Source organism: Pogona vitticeps, chromosome 1, assembly GCF_051106095.1.
Source record: "Pogona vitticeps strain Pit_001003342236 chromosome 1, PviZW2.1, whole genome shotgun sequence".
Lineage (NCBI taxonomy): Eukaryota > Metazoa > Chordata > Lepidosauria > Squamata > Agamidae > Pogona > Pogona vitticeps.
Window position 1 is genome coordinate 123718947 of NC_135783.1, and position 16014 is coordinate 123734960.

Genomic DNA, 16014 nt, shown 5'->3' on the forward strand with positions numbered 1-16014 from the left:
TCCAAAGGCATGCTTCAGCATGACAGCAAAAAAGATCCCAAACAGGGTTGGTGCGAGGACACAGCCCTGTTTCACTCCGCTTTGGATGTCAAAGGGGTCTGATGTTGAGCCGTCAAAAACTACAGTGCCTTTCATTCCCTCATGGAAAGATCTGATGATGTTAAGGAGACGCGGTGGACATCCAATCTTGGGAAGTATTTTAAAAAGGCCATCCCTGCTAACCAGATCGAATGCTTTTGTAAGGTCTATGAAGGCCACTAAGAGTGGCTGTTGTTGTTCCCTACATTTCTCCTGCAGCTGTCGGAGGGAGAATACCATGTCAGTGGTGGATCTATTAGCTCGAAATCCGCACTGTGATTCTGGATAGACTCTATCTGCAAGCACCTGGAGCCTCTTCAGCACAACACGGGCAAGCAGCTTCCCTACCACACTAAGAAGAGAGATGCCACGGTAGTTATTGCAGTCACCCCTGTCTCCTTTGTTCTTGTACAATGTGACGATGTTTGCATCCTTCATGTCCTGTGGTACTCCACCTTCCCTCCAGCAGAGACAAGAGACTTCATACAGTTCGGTGGTGATGATCTCCTTACCGCATTTCAGCACTTCAGCAGGGATGTTATCCTTTCCAGGTGCCTTGCCGGAGGCGAGGGAGTCCAAGGCCGCTTTTATTTCTGCTAGGGTTGGTTCGTTGTCCAGCTCTTCCAAGATAGGCAGGCACTCAATGTTATTTAATGCTTCTTCGGTTACTACATTCTCTCTGGAATATAGCTCAGAGTAGTGCTGTACCCAGCGTTCCATCTGCTGTGCTCGGTCCTGGATGAGCACACCTGTAGCAGACTTCAGGGGGGCAGATTTCTTCTGTATTGGACCTAAGGCCTGCTTGATACCGTCATACATTCCTTTGATGTTACCTGTGTCCGCTGCTAACTGTATCTGAGAGCAGAGCTGGAGCCAATAATCATTGGAGCATCTCCTGGCAGCCTGTTGGACTTGACTGCGAGCAGCTCGAAGAGCTTGCAAGTTGTGCTCGCTAGGACAGGCTTTGTATGCTGCTAGAGCTCTTCTCTTATCCTCGATGGCTGGCATTAACTCCTCTGAATGGGCTTCGAACCAGTCAGCCATCTTTTTGGTCTTCTTGCCAAAGGTGGACAAGGCGGTGTTATAGACAGTGTTCTTGAAGTGTTCCCATCGTTCAGATGCATTTGCATCAGCCGGACCTGGAAGGGCTTCCTCAAGTGCTTGGGTAAATTCCTTCACTTTTCTTTCATCGCAAGTCTTGCTGATGTCAATACGTGGTCTTCCTTCCTTTTTCGTGTGATATACTCTCTTTGTTCGTAGTTTTACTCTACTACACACCAGGGAGTGATCAGTATCACAATCAGCACTCTGGTAACTGCGTGTGATCGTAATACTAGGAAGGCTGGAACGTCTAGTGAGGATTAGATCAAGCTGATGCCAATGCTTGGATCTTGGATGCCTCCAGGAAACTCTGTGTTGCAGCTTCGTGTTAAAGAATGTGTTGCTGACACAAAGACCATAATAGCAGCAAAACTCCAGCAAGCGTTGGCCATTTTCATTCATCTTTCCAATGCCAAAACAGCCTAGACAAGTGGGCCAAGAATTATGATCAGCACCAACTCTAGCGTTAAAGTCTCCAAGAATGAACAGTGCCTCTCTTTCAGGGACTTTTTTGATAGTAGCTGCCAGATCGTCGTAGAATTTGTCTTTCACTTCTGGAGTGGATGACAGTGTTGGTGCATATGCGCTAATGAGGGTTACTGGTCCTGCTGATGAGTGGAGCTGCAGAGGCAGGATTCTTTCACTCCCCACAGTAGGTGGAACAATGCATCTCAGAAGAGTATTTTTGACTGCAAAACCAACACCATATTCCCTGGTCTCATTCGATGGTTTTCCCTGCCAGAAGAATGAGAAGTTTTTTTCTTTGACAGATCCAGAGTCTGGCAGTCTTGTCTCTTGTAAGGCAACAATGTCCATCTGCAGTCTACTCAGTTCCATGTCAATGACAGCTGTCTTGTGCACATCACCTATTTCTTGCAGGTCGTTAGGAAAGCCGTAGTCAGGAAAGCCAGGGGTCATTGTCCATACATTCCAGGTGCCCAGCATTAGGGCAGAAGTTTTCTTACGATTGTTGCATGGTGCACGGTTATCGATCTGCTTGTCGGGTTTGACCCTAAACCCCACGCACCCCGTGGAGTTAACAGACCGTGGCGAGGTAGCACCTTACTGGCTGGGGGCTGCCCAGCTTAAGGCGGGCGGTATCTACCTAGTGAGGTGCAATGACCTCTCCCACCGTCAGAAGTAGCCCCTGGCGTCCTGCTCTACGCCAATTGAGCAAAGACTTATAACCGGTAACTGCTACTTCCCGTGTTGTTTCGACGCTGTATGCGAAGCTGGAGTGTCCTCTCCAGAGCACGAAGCCTGGGTAAAATAATATGGAGGATAGGCTGTTACCCAAGCAGCAAATCCCCCCTCTCCACGTCGCTGAAATGGTCCAGTGGAGAGGCAAGAGCCAATACAACTGGTTCCAGCAACGTCGCAGGAGTTGGCAGAGTGACACAAAGTGCCTCCGGGACTCCAGCTCCGGATTTTGCCTCGAGGTTATCTCCTGAAGCCCTTTCCATGAGTGGATATAGCCACAAGGCAGTGGAGGTTTAAATTCGGAGTTTTCCTTCTCCTAGGGCAAGGTCCAGAAACTTCCCAGTTAAAACAAGTAGGCCCTCCCTCTTGGCCCATGTGATAAGGGAGAGAACAAGCAACCCCCCCCCCAGAACAAAAGGCTTCAGCAAGACATCCAGAGAGAACGCACCTGAGCTTCATCCAGGCCTAAACCTCCTAAGGAAATGAAGGCAAGGTCCAGAAACTTCCCAGTTAAAACAAGTAGGCCCTCCCTCTTGGCCCATGTGATAAGGGAGAGAACAAGCAACCCCCCCCCCCCCCAGAACAAAAGGCTTCAGCAAGACATCCAAAGAGAACGCACCTGAGCTTCATCCAGGCCTAAACCTCCTAAGGAAATGAAGGCAAGGTCCAGAAACTTCCCAGTTAAAACAAGTAGGCCCTCCCTCTTGGCCCATGTGATAAGGGAGAGAACAAGCAACCCCCCCCCCACAGAACAAAAGGCTTCAGCAAGACATCCAGAGAGAACGCACCTGAGCTTCATCCAGGCCTAAACCTCCTAAGGAAATGAAGGCAAGGTCCAGAAACTTCCCAGTTAAAACAAGTAGGCCCTCCCTCTTGGCCCATGTGATAAGGGAGAGAACAAGCAACCCCCCCCAGAACAAAAGGCTTCAGCAAGACATCCAGAGAGAACGCACCTGAGCTTCATCCAGGCCTAAACCTCCTAAGGAAATGAAGGCAAGGTCCAGAAACTTCCCAGTTAAAACAAGTAGGCCCTCCCTCTTGGCCCATGTGATAAGGGAGAGAACAAGCAACCCCCCCCCCCCACAGAACAAAAGGCTTCAGCAAGACATCCAGAGAGAACGCACCTGAGCTTCATCCAGGCCTAAACCTCCTAAGGAAATGAAGGCAAGGTCCAGAAACTTCCCAGTTAAAACAAGTAGGCCCTCCCTCTTGGCCCATGTGATAAGGGAGAGAACAAGCAACCCCCCCACAGAACAAAAGGCTTCAGCAAGACATCCAGAGAGAACACACCTGAGCTTCATCCAGGCCTAAACCTCCTAAGGAAATGAAGGCAAGGTCCAGAAACTTCCCAGTTAAAACAAGTAGGCCCTCCCTCTTGGCCCATGTGATAAGGGAGAGAACAAGCAACCCCCCCCCCCCCACAGAACAAAAGGCTTCAGCAAGACATCCAGAGAGAACACACCTGAGCTTCATCCAGGCCTAAACCTCCTAAGGAAATGAAGGCAAGGTCCAGAAACTTCCCAGTTAAAACAAGTAGGCCCTCCCTCTTGGCCCATGTGATAAGGGAGAGAACAAGCAACCCCCCCCCCCACAGAACAAAAGGCTTCAGCAAGACATCCAAAGAGAACGCACCTGAGCTTCATCCAGGCCTAAACCTCCTAAGGAAAAAAAAAATCAAATATATATATAATATATATATATAATGGAAACCTGTTGTGACTGGCCTTCTGTCCAACAGGGCAGCAAATGAAGGAAATGTGCCAAGGTGGTAATTGAAACCTACTTTCAAACCCTTTTCCCAAAATTGGCTGTAGTTGTTAGTTTTACATCTGCCTCAGATACAAACGCGTAGCACGTTAGTCATGCGAATCAGTATCTGTCATTATTATGTGTTTGTCTTCTCTTATGGTGTGTGTGTGTATGGTATCAAGTCAGAACCGACTTACTGTATGGTGACCTCAACAAACCTTTCAAGATACTGTAATTGAAACATTTAAGGAGTGGGTTTTACCAATTCCACTTCCCCTAGTGAGTTTCCATGACTAAGAGGGTATTCAAACACTGTTCTCCAGAGTTCTAGTCAATTGCTCTAATAATAATAATTTATTGTCATTGAACGTATATACACCATATACACATGCAACGAAATTCACAAAGAACACCCAGAGACCAGACCAAAACACACACACATACATAACAATCCTAAAACCAAGAACTTACCCACTACATCACATGGTTGGGTGGGTAGCATGTTTTAACTAGTGTAAACCACCCAGAGTAAGTGCTTGCCACTACATGGGGAATATAGAAATGTAATTAATTAATCAATCAATCAATCAATCAATCAATCAATCAATTAATTAATTAAATGCTGCACTAACTTAAACATTGTCCTGTTCAGAAACGTTGTCATTGTTTACAATTTGTAGTATTCATAATTCCACTTTGTGGGGTGATTACCAATGGATGTCCATCAAGATTGTATGTTTCTCTGTTGTTTGAAAGGTGTAGCATTCCTTCAGCAGTCTAGATCTAGTTCTCCAAATATCTCCTTGACTTCCTTTTCTTCTATGTTGACTGATATTGTGAGGAACAAGAGAAATCCAGACATAATCATAGGCAGGAAACATTACTTTCTGGAAACAAGACCCTCCATAATCCCACAGCCTGTGTGGTCACTGGCCATGAGCATACACACTCAAGAGCATTACACAGAAGTATATACTCTGGACACTTTCTCACATTTTCATTTTGTGCTTTAGGTCCTCTGGATGGGGGTTCCTGCTGTCCATGAATTGGGAGCCTCCTTCACCATTGGGGGGAACCACTCTCTCCTCTAAGGATGAGGTTAGTAGTTTGAGCATCTTCCTGGACCCAGTGCTGTCTATAGAGTAGCAGATAGCATCTGTAGTTTGGTCCATCTATTTCCCTCTCAAGCTACCTTGACAGGGTCCCTCAACACACTGGCCCATGCTCTGGTAATCTCAAGAATAGATTACTACAATGCATTCTATGTAGGGTCTGCCCCTGAGACTGATATGGAAACGTCAACAGGCCCAGAAGAGGGCTGCCAGATTAGTAAGGGGAATAAATAAATACCTTTTATTTCCCCAATCCTGACTGACTGAAACTGTCTTCCTGTACACTTTTGTATCAGTTGCAAGGTGGTAGTTCTATCCTATAAAGCCGTAAATGGTTTTGGACCTCATTACATGGCAAAACGGCTACTTCTGGTTGGGAATGTTCATCCTACACTTTCCTCCCAGGAGGGAAGGCTGAGGGTGTTAACCCCGAAGGAGGTCCAGAAGGAGAGAACAAGGAACGAGGGCTTCTCAGCAGTTGCGCCCTGCCTTTGGAATGAACTGCCAGCTGAAATTTGCCTGGCCCCCTCCTTGGTATCTTTCAAGAAACTTTTAAAAAACATATCTATTTTGTTAGGCTTTTCAACATCTCCAAATCTAAGAATTTGCCAGCCATCAGCCTTTTGCTCTACCGTTGCCAGTTTTTAACCTGTTTAATATTTGTTTAATTAATTTTTGTTTTGTTTCAATTTTATTATGCTGTTTCATGTCATGTGATTGTTTGGAAACCACCCAGAGTGACCTTTGGTTAGATGAGTGGTGTATCAATCAATCAATCAATCAATCAATCAATCAATCAATCAATCAATCAATCAATCAATCAATCAATCAATCAATCAATCAATCAATCAATCTGCATTTATATTATATTTTATATAGATGGCTGATACACTAACCTTCATATATAGATGATATTAAGACAAACATGAATGCAATGAATAAATAAGTGCCACAAATAAAGAACGACGTGCTTCTCTCACAGTGCTCCTTTTCTTTTATTCTAGCATTGTGCATTCTCATTGTGTTCTGTATTGCCCAGCCCACCCTGACAGGCCAGGCTTCCCTGTCACCTGAAGCAGAGAAGCATGGCGGTTTGTCTCCATCTTTATCATTCCCAGCACACTGCACCCCCATGTACACAATGTCATCCTTTCTTCCTCCATCCCTTTCCTCTTAGCAAAAAAAATGTGACGATCTAGCCAGCCCTGTGTAATAGATTCTGGAGACGTGGGGGGTGACCATCACATCCACATCAAAGCTGTCAGGGCACAAGCTGTGCAAGGAAAGGAGATGAGGTGCAGCACAGTGCTTCTTGATGTGGGAGCTGTCTAGTTCACCATTCCTGGAGGCTTGCTGCCCGAAACGGCCATCTGACCCTCTCTGACAATAATGCTAAGCCCTGCCAGCCCATACTGTTGAAGCAGTTTCACCCTTTAAAGCCCACAAAGAGCCCTTGACTTTAGCATAAGCTACCATAGGCCAGCACTAATTTCCCCAGAAGCATTGCATGTTCTTAGTAAAGATCTGCTTTCTGTATTTGTGGAAACATACAGGGGTTTTGTGTGTGTGTGTGTATGTGTGCGTGCGTGCGTGTGTGTAACTTCACAGCAAAGTCAGCAGATCCTTTTGCTGCTCTTTTAGTGGTGCAGCTATCTGCCTCTGCAGGTGGTGTTTGGAGCTATTAGAGAGGTGGTGTATTATCACACCATGATATGGAAATTACACTACTGCTATCTTTTCTCCCTCAGGATCAATTAATATGAAAAAGCAAGCAAGCCTCACTAATGTGCCGGCAGTATGGTACTTAATGACCATACAGATGTGTTACATAAATTAACATGTACTGAAATAAGTCTCTTATGTGATCCATAGAAGGGACTATAGAAGTATTCAAGATCTGCAGTTTATTCATTTCAAAAAACTGCAGAACACAAGCACTTTCCATATGAAAAAAAAATGAGGAAGGAAAGAAAGAAGGGGGGGGAGAAAAACAGCAGTCCAAAGATTTATTTATCAGCATTTACTGTTGGTGACATTTTGTTTTTGTTTGTTTTGTTTTTCTTAGTTGGAATTCAATTACAGTGTGGGTTTATTTTTAAGTACAAAAATAAGTTATTTTCATTTGCACAGTTTGCCCTATTCTCTCAAAGGGGACGCAGTAGTTACAAAAATGTATGTACCTGCCTGTGTGAACAAGATTTCTCAGGATCCTCAGTAGACAAAAAGGTGAGCTGACTATACTTTCTTTATCTGTCTAAAGCTGCAACACCATGATTCTTACCCCATAATTCCCGAAGTTGATTTACTTAACTAAATCAGGCTGCACTAGGCATATTTTAGCTGAGCATTTTCTATTGCTGTCCACATATTTGCTGAAATGGATAGAACAGGGAACATGTTGGACACAGGAAAACGATACAGATGACAATTGCACACCAGCAGATAGACCAGTGTCCTATTGCCTGAACACCAAAACAGAAGAACAACTACACAAGCCATATATTCTTATAATCATCGTAGAACTGCAGAGCTGGAAGGGACCTTATCATCAAGTCCAGCCCCTGTCAAGGAGGCCCAGTGGGGAATCGAACTCCTGCCTCTGGCTCTGCAGCCAGAGACTTAAACCACTGCGTTATCTAGCAGTTATGTCTCTTGCTTCAGCAGGTTGCTTGACACGTGCCCATTCTTGCACTGGTTTCAAGCTCTATCATACAACTGGTTGAATGAGGAGAAGCCAGATCGCCCTCTCACTTGCCTGCCTGCTTAGGAAGACTTGGATGCTGTTTGGCTTTCTGCACCCTTGTCCCAGAAAAGGGACCCATCCTGCAACACATTCATGGCTGCTGTTGTTGTTTAGTCATTCAGTCATGTCCGCCTCTTTGTGACCCCATGGACCAGAGCATGCCAGGCCCTCCTGTCTTCCACTGCCTCCCGGAGTTGGGTCAAATTCATGTTGGTAGCTTTGATGACCCTGTCCAACCATCTTGTCCTCTGTCGTCCCTTTCTCCTCTTGCCTTCACACTTTCCCAACATCAGGGTCTTTTCCAGGGAGTCTTCTCTTCTCATGAGATGGCCAAAGTATTAGAGCCTCAGCTTCACAATCTGTCCTTCCAGTGAGCACTCAGGGTTGATTTCCTTCAGAATGGATAGGTTTGTTCTCTTTGCAGTCCAGGGGACTCTCAAGAGTCTCCTCCAGAACCACAATTCAAAAGCATCAATTCTTCGGCGGTCAGCCTTCTTTATGGTCCAGCTCTCACTTCCATTCATCGCTACTGGAAAAACCATAGCTTTGATTATGTGGACCTTTGTCAGCAAGGTGATATCATTGCTTTTTAAGATGTTATCTAAATTTGTCATCGCTTTCCTCTCAAGAAGCAGATGTCTTTTAATTTCGTGGCTGCTATCACCATCTGCAGTGATCATGGAGCCCAAGAATGTAAATCTGTCACTGCCTCCACATCTTCCCCTTATATTTGCCAGGAGGTGATGGGACCACTGGCCATGATCTTAGTTTTTTTTATATTGAGCTTCAGACCATTTTTTTTGAGCTCTCCTCTTTCACCCTCATTAAGACGTTCTTTAATTCCTCCTCACTATCTGCCATCAGAGTAGTATCAAAGTGCTTCTCCATCTTCAGCTGCAAAGAACACAATCAATCTGATTTCGGTATTGCACATCTGGTGATGTCCGTGTGTAGAGTCACCTCTTGTGTTGTTGGAAAAGAGTGTTTGTGATGACCAGGTTGTTCTCTTGACAAAACTCTATTAGCCTTTGCCCTGCTTTGTTCTGAACTCCAAGGCCAAACTTACCAGTTGTTCCTTTTATCTCTTAACTCCCTACTTTAGCATTCCAGTCCCCTATAATGAGAAGAACACGTTAATTGGCCTGCCTCAAAAACTCTGCTTCTCTCTTTCCCTCTCCATGCACTCCCCTTGTGTATATTTTGCAGTGTCCCCCACCCACAGGTAGTTACAGGTACAGATAAGTCATCATTTGGAGCCTGTGAGTGTGTGTGCATGCCCAGGAAAAGAATGTGCATGCACAGGAAAAGAGTGTCTCTGTGTTTGTATGTGGCTGTGCATGTATGTGTGCAAGTATCCTGGAGCAACCTTGCACTTCTGAATTTTTAACTATACTGTTGGGGTATGACCAGCTGCTTCTAAAATAATGAGTTTCTTTGGACTGCAGCAGTTTGCCTCCCCTGCCCCTAGAATCTTCTTTGTGTAAGAGATAGCCAAGGAATTTACTGCAATGGAGGGCCCTCGCCCAAGCTTCCCCCCTCTCTTTCTAAGACCTGTTGCACTGGTGTAAATATTGGATGATGTGTGTGATTCTTTGCAGGAGCCCTCATACAATATCAGCCAAGGTCAAGGCATCCCTAGGTCATTCCAGTTCACTAGTGAACATGCAAGTAGCACATGAGGAACCCTGGCTGTTCTGGTGCTCATTTATTCTAGCAATCCAGCCAGTTTTAAGGGTGGGGAAATGTGGCTATTTTTGTGGTGAAATAACAAGGACTCTTAAAAGACAATGGCCAGTATTCTGTTAGTCCCAGCAAGAGTGGACCCATTGGTTCAGTTGGATCTAAACAAATGTTGACCTACTATTCAACAGTTGATTGAATGGATCTATTTGTAGTTGGGTTTAGCAATATGGCAGCGGCCTTACAAGTTCTAAGTAAGCTTTTATGGACTGCGGTCCACTTGTGCCAACTAAAATTTGTTCATTTTTTGATGCTATGAGCCTCTTCCTTGTCTTGGTTACTGCAAATTAACACCCCTGCAAACCTTGGAAATTTTGTGACTAGAAATCTCAGAATTCACTTCTGTAGTGGGCTTGGAAATTCTGGGATTGGTGAACCCAGATAATCAACTTTTTCCCATCTCTGTTCAAGCATGTAACTCTTATTCAAGTTTTTGTGCATTCAGAATGAAGGTTTTTCTGAATATATTAGCCATAATAGGCCATTACCAGGAGCTAAAGTTGTCTTTAAATGTTTCTCCTTCCTTGTAGTGCCGCTCATCCTTCAAGGTACCTGCCGGCACCACACACAGACAAGCAAATAATCATTTGCTCTGTGCCAGACAGGTAATTGAATATACATAATATGCCTAAAGCCAGGAGATGTTCTTCCCCAGTTCATGCCAAGTGAAATGTTAAATTTTCTGCCCCAGTAAACCTGATTAATAAGTGAACTGTTGCATCTGGGAAGTATTCCAGAAATCATCCTTCTAGTGGCCTTTATAAATATTGTTCATAAATCAGTCTTCTCCCAATATTAATTACGCACATATTTGTGGAGATTTCAACATATTCTATGTTCCTTTGTCTGAACTAAATCTATCTTGTGCTCATCCTCTAAGTAAAGCATATGAACATTATGAGAGATACTCCGCTATGAAATGAAACATATTTCTCCCTTTGACAACTTCTGAGTTCAATAACGTTGACTAAGTTATAGCTCCATAGTGTTTTCAAAAGGAATAAAGAAAATAAGAAGTCATTATTAGTCCAAAACTCACTAATATTAATTGAGGCTCAGTCACATAAGGAACAGCAATGGGACTTCAGGTAGTTGTGAGTAATTTGTCCCATTTTTTTAAACACAGAGTACAGGCAAATCTTTTGCACAGGTGAGCCCCAAATGCACAGGTGAGCCCCATAAACATTGACTTACCATTCAACAGTTGATTGAATGCATCTATCTGTAGTTGGGGCTATCAATGTTGTAGTGGCCTTACAAGTTCTAAGTAAGCTTTTATGGACTGCAGTTCACTCACACCAACTAATTTTTTTTTTTTTGATGCTATGAACCTCAGTCTTGCTGTTAAGTAGCATTACCAAAATTGTGTTTGGATGCTTCACTGTCAACAGAAAAGCAATATGTCCAAGAATGAGTTTCTTTATCTTTCCTCAAGTACCCTTTTGTGAACTTTGCCTTTGCAATGAATCTCTCTCTCTCTCTCTCTCTCTCTCTCTCTCTCTCTCTCACACACACACACACACACACACACACACACACACACACACCTTTTGCCTAGATAAGTACACTCTTCTCTAATTTGGCCTTCCATTTCTCACTTTGGTCCCCACACATCTGTCTAGAACTCTGCTTCCAAAACCCTTCACCTTTCTACTTTTCTGTTTACATAAGGCCTTTTAAAAAATCCCTGTGGTGGCTTTATGTCCTACCTCTAACTGAGTACAGGCTTCTTCTTACCTTGCATGCCTTTGCCCCTTTCATCTTTCTGCTGTTATATCCTGATCTATGTCTACCCATGAGCTTCACTTCTTTTGGTCTACCATTTTCCACTTCTTTCTTGCTTCCTCTAGGAAACTGTTTTCCACAATACTTACAGGATCAGCAGTAGCTCATTCATTAAGAGTGTGAATGGATAGTCAACATAGCCCAAGCTGGGTCAGTTTAAATATGGTTGCTTCAAAATGCACTTTCCCATTAAAAGAATTAGAAATTTTCTTTCAAATTAATAATCTCCAAGATACAGAAATGACAATCATATGGGATGCAGCGAAAGCATACTTTCAGTGCCTGGTGATAGATTTCAATGCACAAAATGGAAGCTCATTAAAAGAAAACATAAGACGTCTTTTCTCACCTCAAGCTTCCCCCTGTCTGAAAGAAAAATGATCCCTATTGAGGACAAATTGCATCTGGCTCCTTTTAGTTAAATGACAGCCAAACTTTCTTCCAACTGGCACTCTGACAGGAAGTTATCCTTGCCAAGAAAAGCCCACAGAGAGAATTCGATGCTCACTAATGATGGCAGAGGGCACCTCGTTTGAGCAGGAGAAGTCACAAGCAGGCGGTGGGCTCCAGGGGTTAGTGAGACGAGCTTTTTCCTGAGGAGAAGAAAGATGGAGGGCAACCCTTTGTCCCCAGGCCCTCCCCCCCGGCCACTCATGGTAATAGGTTGAAAACACAAAACCATCTAGTCAGTTACCAATAGACACATGGTGGCTTTTCCCTCCTGGATACTTATTATTAAAAATGTTTCCTGCTTTAAAAAGAGAGAAATTATGACCAAATACAAGACACAAAATGCCATTAGGCAATGGGGGGCATTTCCACCTGGGATAACTGATTTTAAGTGTCATGAATAGGCAGCAAGTCTGACATGATCTACATTGTTGTTATTGTTGTTTCAGTGCTAAAATGGGAGCGGGGGAGCACTTCGGGGACTTTTTGCCTCACAGGATTCACACCATTGGATTCTGGCCTTCAGGCCCTCGTAGGCACTTTGCCTTAGGTGGAGGGACACAATTTACTGCTCCGCTCAGGCAGCAAAATGTCTTGAGCCGGAACTGCCAAGTTATAATAACTTGGCCGGAGAAAGAGAATCCAGCAGGGAGTCCATGTTGCTCTCGTCACACAGCAAAAACTGGCTCCAGTCCAGCATGTAATTGCATCTAAGCCTGAAAGCTTCTCCACACTTATTTATTTAACTCCATCGGTTTGCACAGGGATGGGTCTTATACATTACAAAAGGTCAGGCCTCCTCCAGAAGAAGCTTAAGATACAAAACACAAGACAGGCAAAACAATAGCAACAAGCAACAGGGGAACAGGAATGAATGGAGGGGAGAAACGGAGGAGAAATAAATGGTTGTTTCTACTGTAAGGGCTTAAATTACCAGTTATCTTTTGGTGAGGCATGGGGACCAGGGAGCTTTTGACCAGTGTCAGCTGGGATGGACTTACTATGGAGCAAAAGGGAAACTGTTGCCTCAGGTGGCAGATGCTGAAAGGGGCAAAGTGGTGGCAAAATGGTGGAGGGCAGAATGTGCCAGGTGGACTGCCAGCCCTGTCAGCTTTTGTTTGTGGAATGGGTGTATCCCTAGACCTGCCTGCCTGTCTTTGTCTGAAGAATTGGAGTGTGAGATCCAATCCAGAGCTCTCTCAGCTGTAACTTTAAAATAATATATTTATTGTTTATTAGTTTATTAGATTTCTACCCCGCCCATTTAGACCAAAGGTATACTCTGGGCAGCAATAATAACAGCTCCAATGCAGCCTGCATCTTTTCCTTTCTTACATCTAAGAAAAACGTGCCTCGCCATATCCATCTTGTCATGAGCTTTGGGGCTTTTAACTTCTTCACACCAGTACATACCTGACAAAATGGAGGTTTCTGACCCATGAAGGCTAGCAGATTTTATGATTTTTTTAAAAGTGGTCAATAAAGGTACTGTATCACCTACTCTTGCAAAGAGTGTTACATTTAGGAACAAAGCACAAACATCATATTTGTTCCCGCTTTGGTTAATTTAAATTTCATGTGAAACTGAAATACTTTTTGTTCCGAACATAAAGCTAATGAAAAACATTGAATGGGAGATCAGTCAGTATTATCTAGATTACTGTTTAAATTATTATTATTGCTGGTTTTGGTTATTTGCACCAGGGAAAAATCTTTCTGAATATATTGATTTGAATGCATCTTCATTAATCTTCTTTGCAATTTATTTTACCACAAGGCAAACAACTATAATCCCACTTTAATTATAGTCAACACTAATAATGTTGTGCTTCCACTCTTACATTGGGCAGACCTGAACTTTTAACATCTACTGCTACTAGATGCTAACTAATATCCTGCCTATAATTTGCACAGCTAGAAAGGGCCAGGCTACCTATGACACCCAGGTGACACCCAGGTGCATCTCACTATAGGCCAGCAAATACTGTTCAGTAAAGACGGGAAGCCACTTTTGGGGAGTAGAATTGAATCTCGCTTGACCAGATAGATGGGATATAAATAAAATAAATAAATAAAATAAATAAGGCTCTGATGTCATGTTATTGACCGGAGATTTCATGTTGGAAACTCAAAACTCTCAGTTTTTCTTCAGAACTCTTTTGCACAAAAAGAAGGTGAAAAAGGACAAGTTTCATCCTAAGCTCCACCTTTCTTCTTTCCTTTAGAGCAGTGATGTAAGCCATTTTACTCAGAGAAGGCACTTGAACACACCTGCCGTTCAGTAACTCATCCTGCATCCAGGATTCTCATTTCCCTCAAACCTCTCGGGAGCTCTCTTACAGGGCCCATGCAAAACCCAAAGTCTGTCTTTCTGTACTTCCTTTCACTTTCACAGTGTTATTGCCAGGGCAGGGAGGGCTGTTGCAATCCCTAAATATGTCTAGGCAATTTAAGAAGAGAAGGGGAAAACCTAGACGAAACCTTTTTTTTCCCCAGAAAGCACTGCTGCGGGAAGGAGGAAACATAAAGATCATGTGATGAGAACTCTCCCCCCCCCCAAGAGCAAATGCCTTAGATTTGGACAGTATCAAGTAAAATGAAAATCTGGTTCCCCTCCTCCTGCCATCCAGCACTCACCCACTTATGCTTTAGTGCAGGGATGAGTAACCTAGGGCCTTCTGGGTGGTGTTAGACTACCATTCCCATAATTTCTGCCCACTGATATCCTGTCTGAGGTTGATGTGATTTGGATTCCAATAATACCTGGCATGAGGAAGGTTCCTCACACCTGCCTTAACCCAAGTACACGTCTTCCTTGAATTGCATGGATATGAGCAGAACAGTTTTGTTATACACTTTTCCCCCCAGTCGATCGATCGATCAATCAATCAATCAATCAATCCTGTAATGCTGTTCGTCTCCAGGAAGTGACTTGAGAAAGGTGAGTCTTAGTTACCTAAGGGCCCTTTTGTTGGCACCTGGTGATGATGGTGATGGCCCAGCCAGGCCCCTCTCCTGTCATGTCAGCTACATGTGGTAGCCGATGAGCGTGCTGGGACATGCTGGGAGGCTGAAACAGGTCAGAAAGAGGAGTGTTTGTGCTTTGTAGTTACACTTTTTGGAACATAAGACACAAGGATTTTGAACCACATGGGGGTCTGGCGCCCCTAACCCACAGTTGTTGGAGGGATAAATGTATAAGTTTCTTGATTGTGTATTTTTTTCAGTGTACTGTACAGGCATAGAGGCCTTAGATGGAACATCTCTCTCTCTCTCTCTCTCTCTCTCTCTCTCTCTCTCTCTCTCTCTCTCAGAGACACAGATAATATTGAAATCTTCTGTTGTAAAGAAGGGTTTTTGAATCAGCCGGAGAAAATTCAAATCACAGGAGACCTTGAATTATGAGATAATAAGCGTGCTAAATGCCCATTAAAATTGGATGGAGTTCAAATGAAATCAAATTACTTTACTGACTTTTAGGAGTATATTACATTAATTTTAATTGAGTCTGAACAGTTTAAATGATTGACAAAAACATTAGGATATGTTCCCTACATTTTCAACCAGTAATAGACAAACTATTAACTAAAAAAGCAGATGCAGGCATTAGGAGGACACTGTACTGCCCAGTTTGATGCCTGAATACTATACTAACAGCAACTTGGTTATTAGATTGAGCATGTGTGCCGGGATGGTCTTACCTGATGTTAGGAGCGCTCAGATGCCTGTAACTTGTTACAGTCTCTTGGCATAGCTTCCATTCCACCCATCCTGTCACTATATAAATGCTTGGTAATAATAATTTAAAAAAACACTCCAAAGAGTTATGTGCCACCAAGTCACTTCTGATCCCTGGTGACTATATGAGTTAATGACCTCCCAAATGTCCTGTCATTAAGAGCTCTGCTCAGATCTGCCAAACCAACAGCATCTCATGTTAGGTAATCCTCTCTTCCTACAGCCCCCTGTCATTCCTAGCAGTATTTTCCATTATGTTCTGATCATGTCTTGCAAGCTAACAGCTGTGAATTCCCTTATTGAGCCAACCTGCTCATG

At 43.7% G+C, this 16014-nt stretch overlaps 1 long non-coding RNA gene across 1 annotated transcript in view; it reads left to right on the forward strand.

Moving 5' to 3' along the window:
* The first annotated feature begins 10252 nt into the window (after window positions 1-10252).
* Window positions 10253-16014, forward strand: part of LOC144587096 (uncharacterized) — a 30841-nt gene continuing 25079 nt past the window's right edge. The window contains exon 1 of the long non-coding RNA XR_013542268.1: window positions 10253-10328. This is a non-coding gene — a long non-coding RNA (uncharacterized LOC144587096). The remainder of the gene's footprint in view (window positions 10329-16014) is intronic.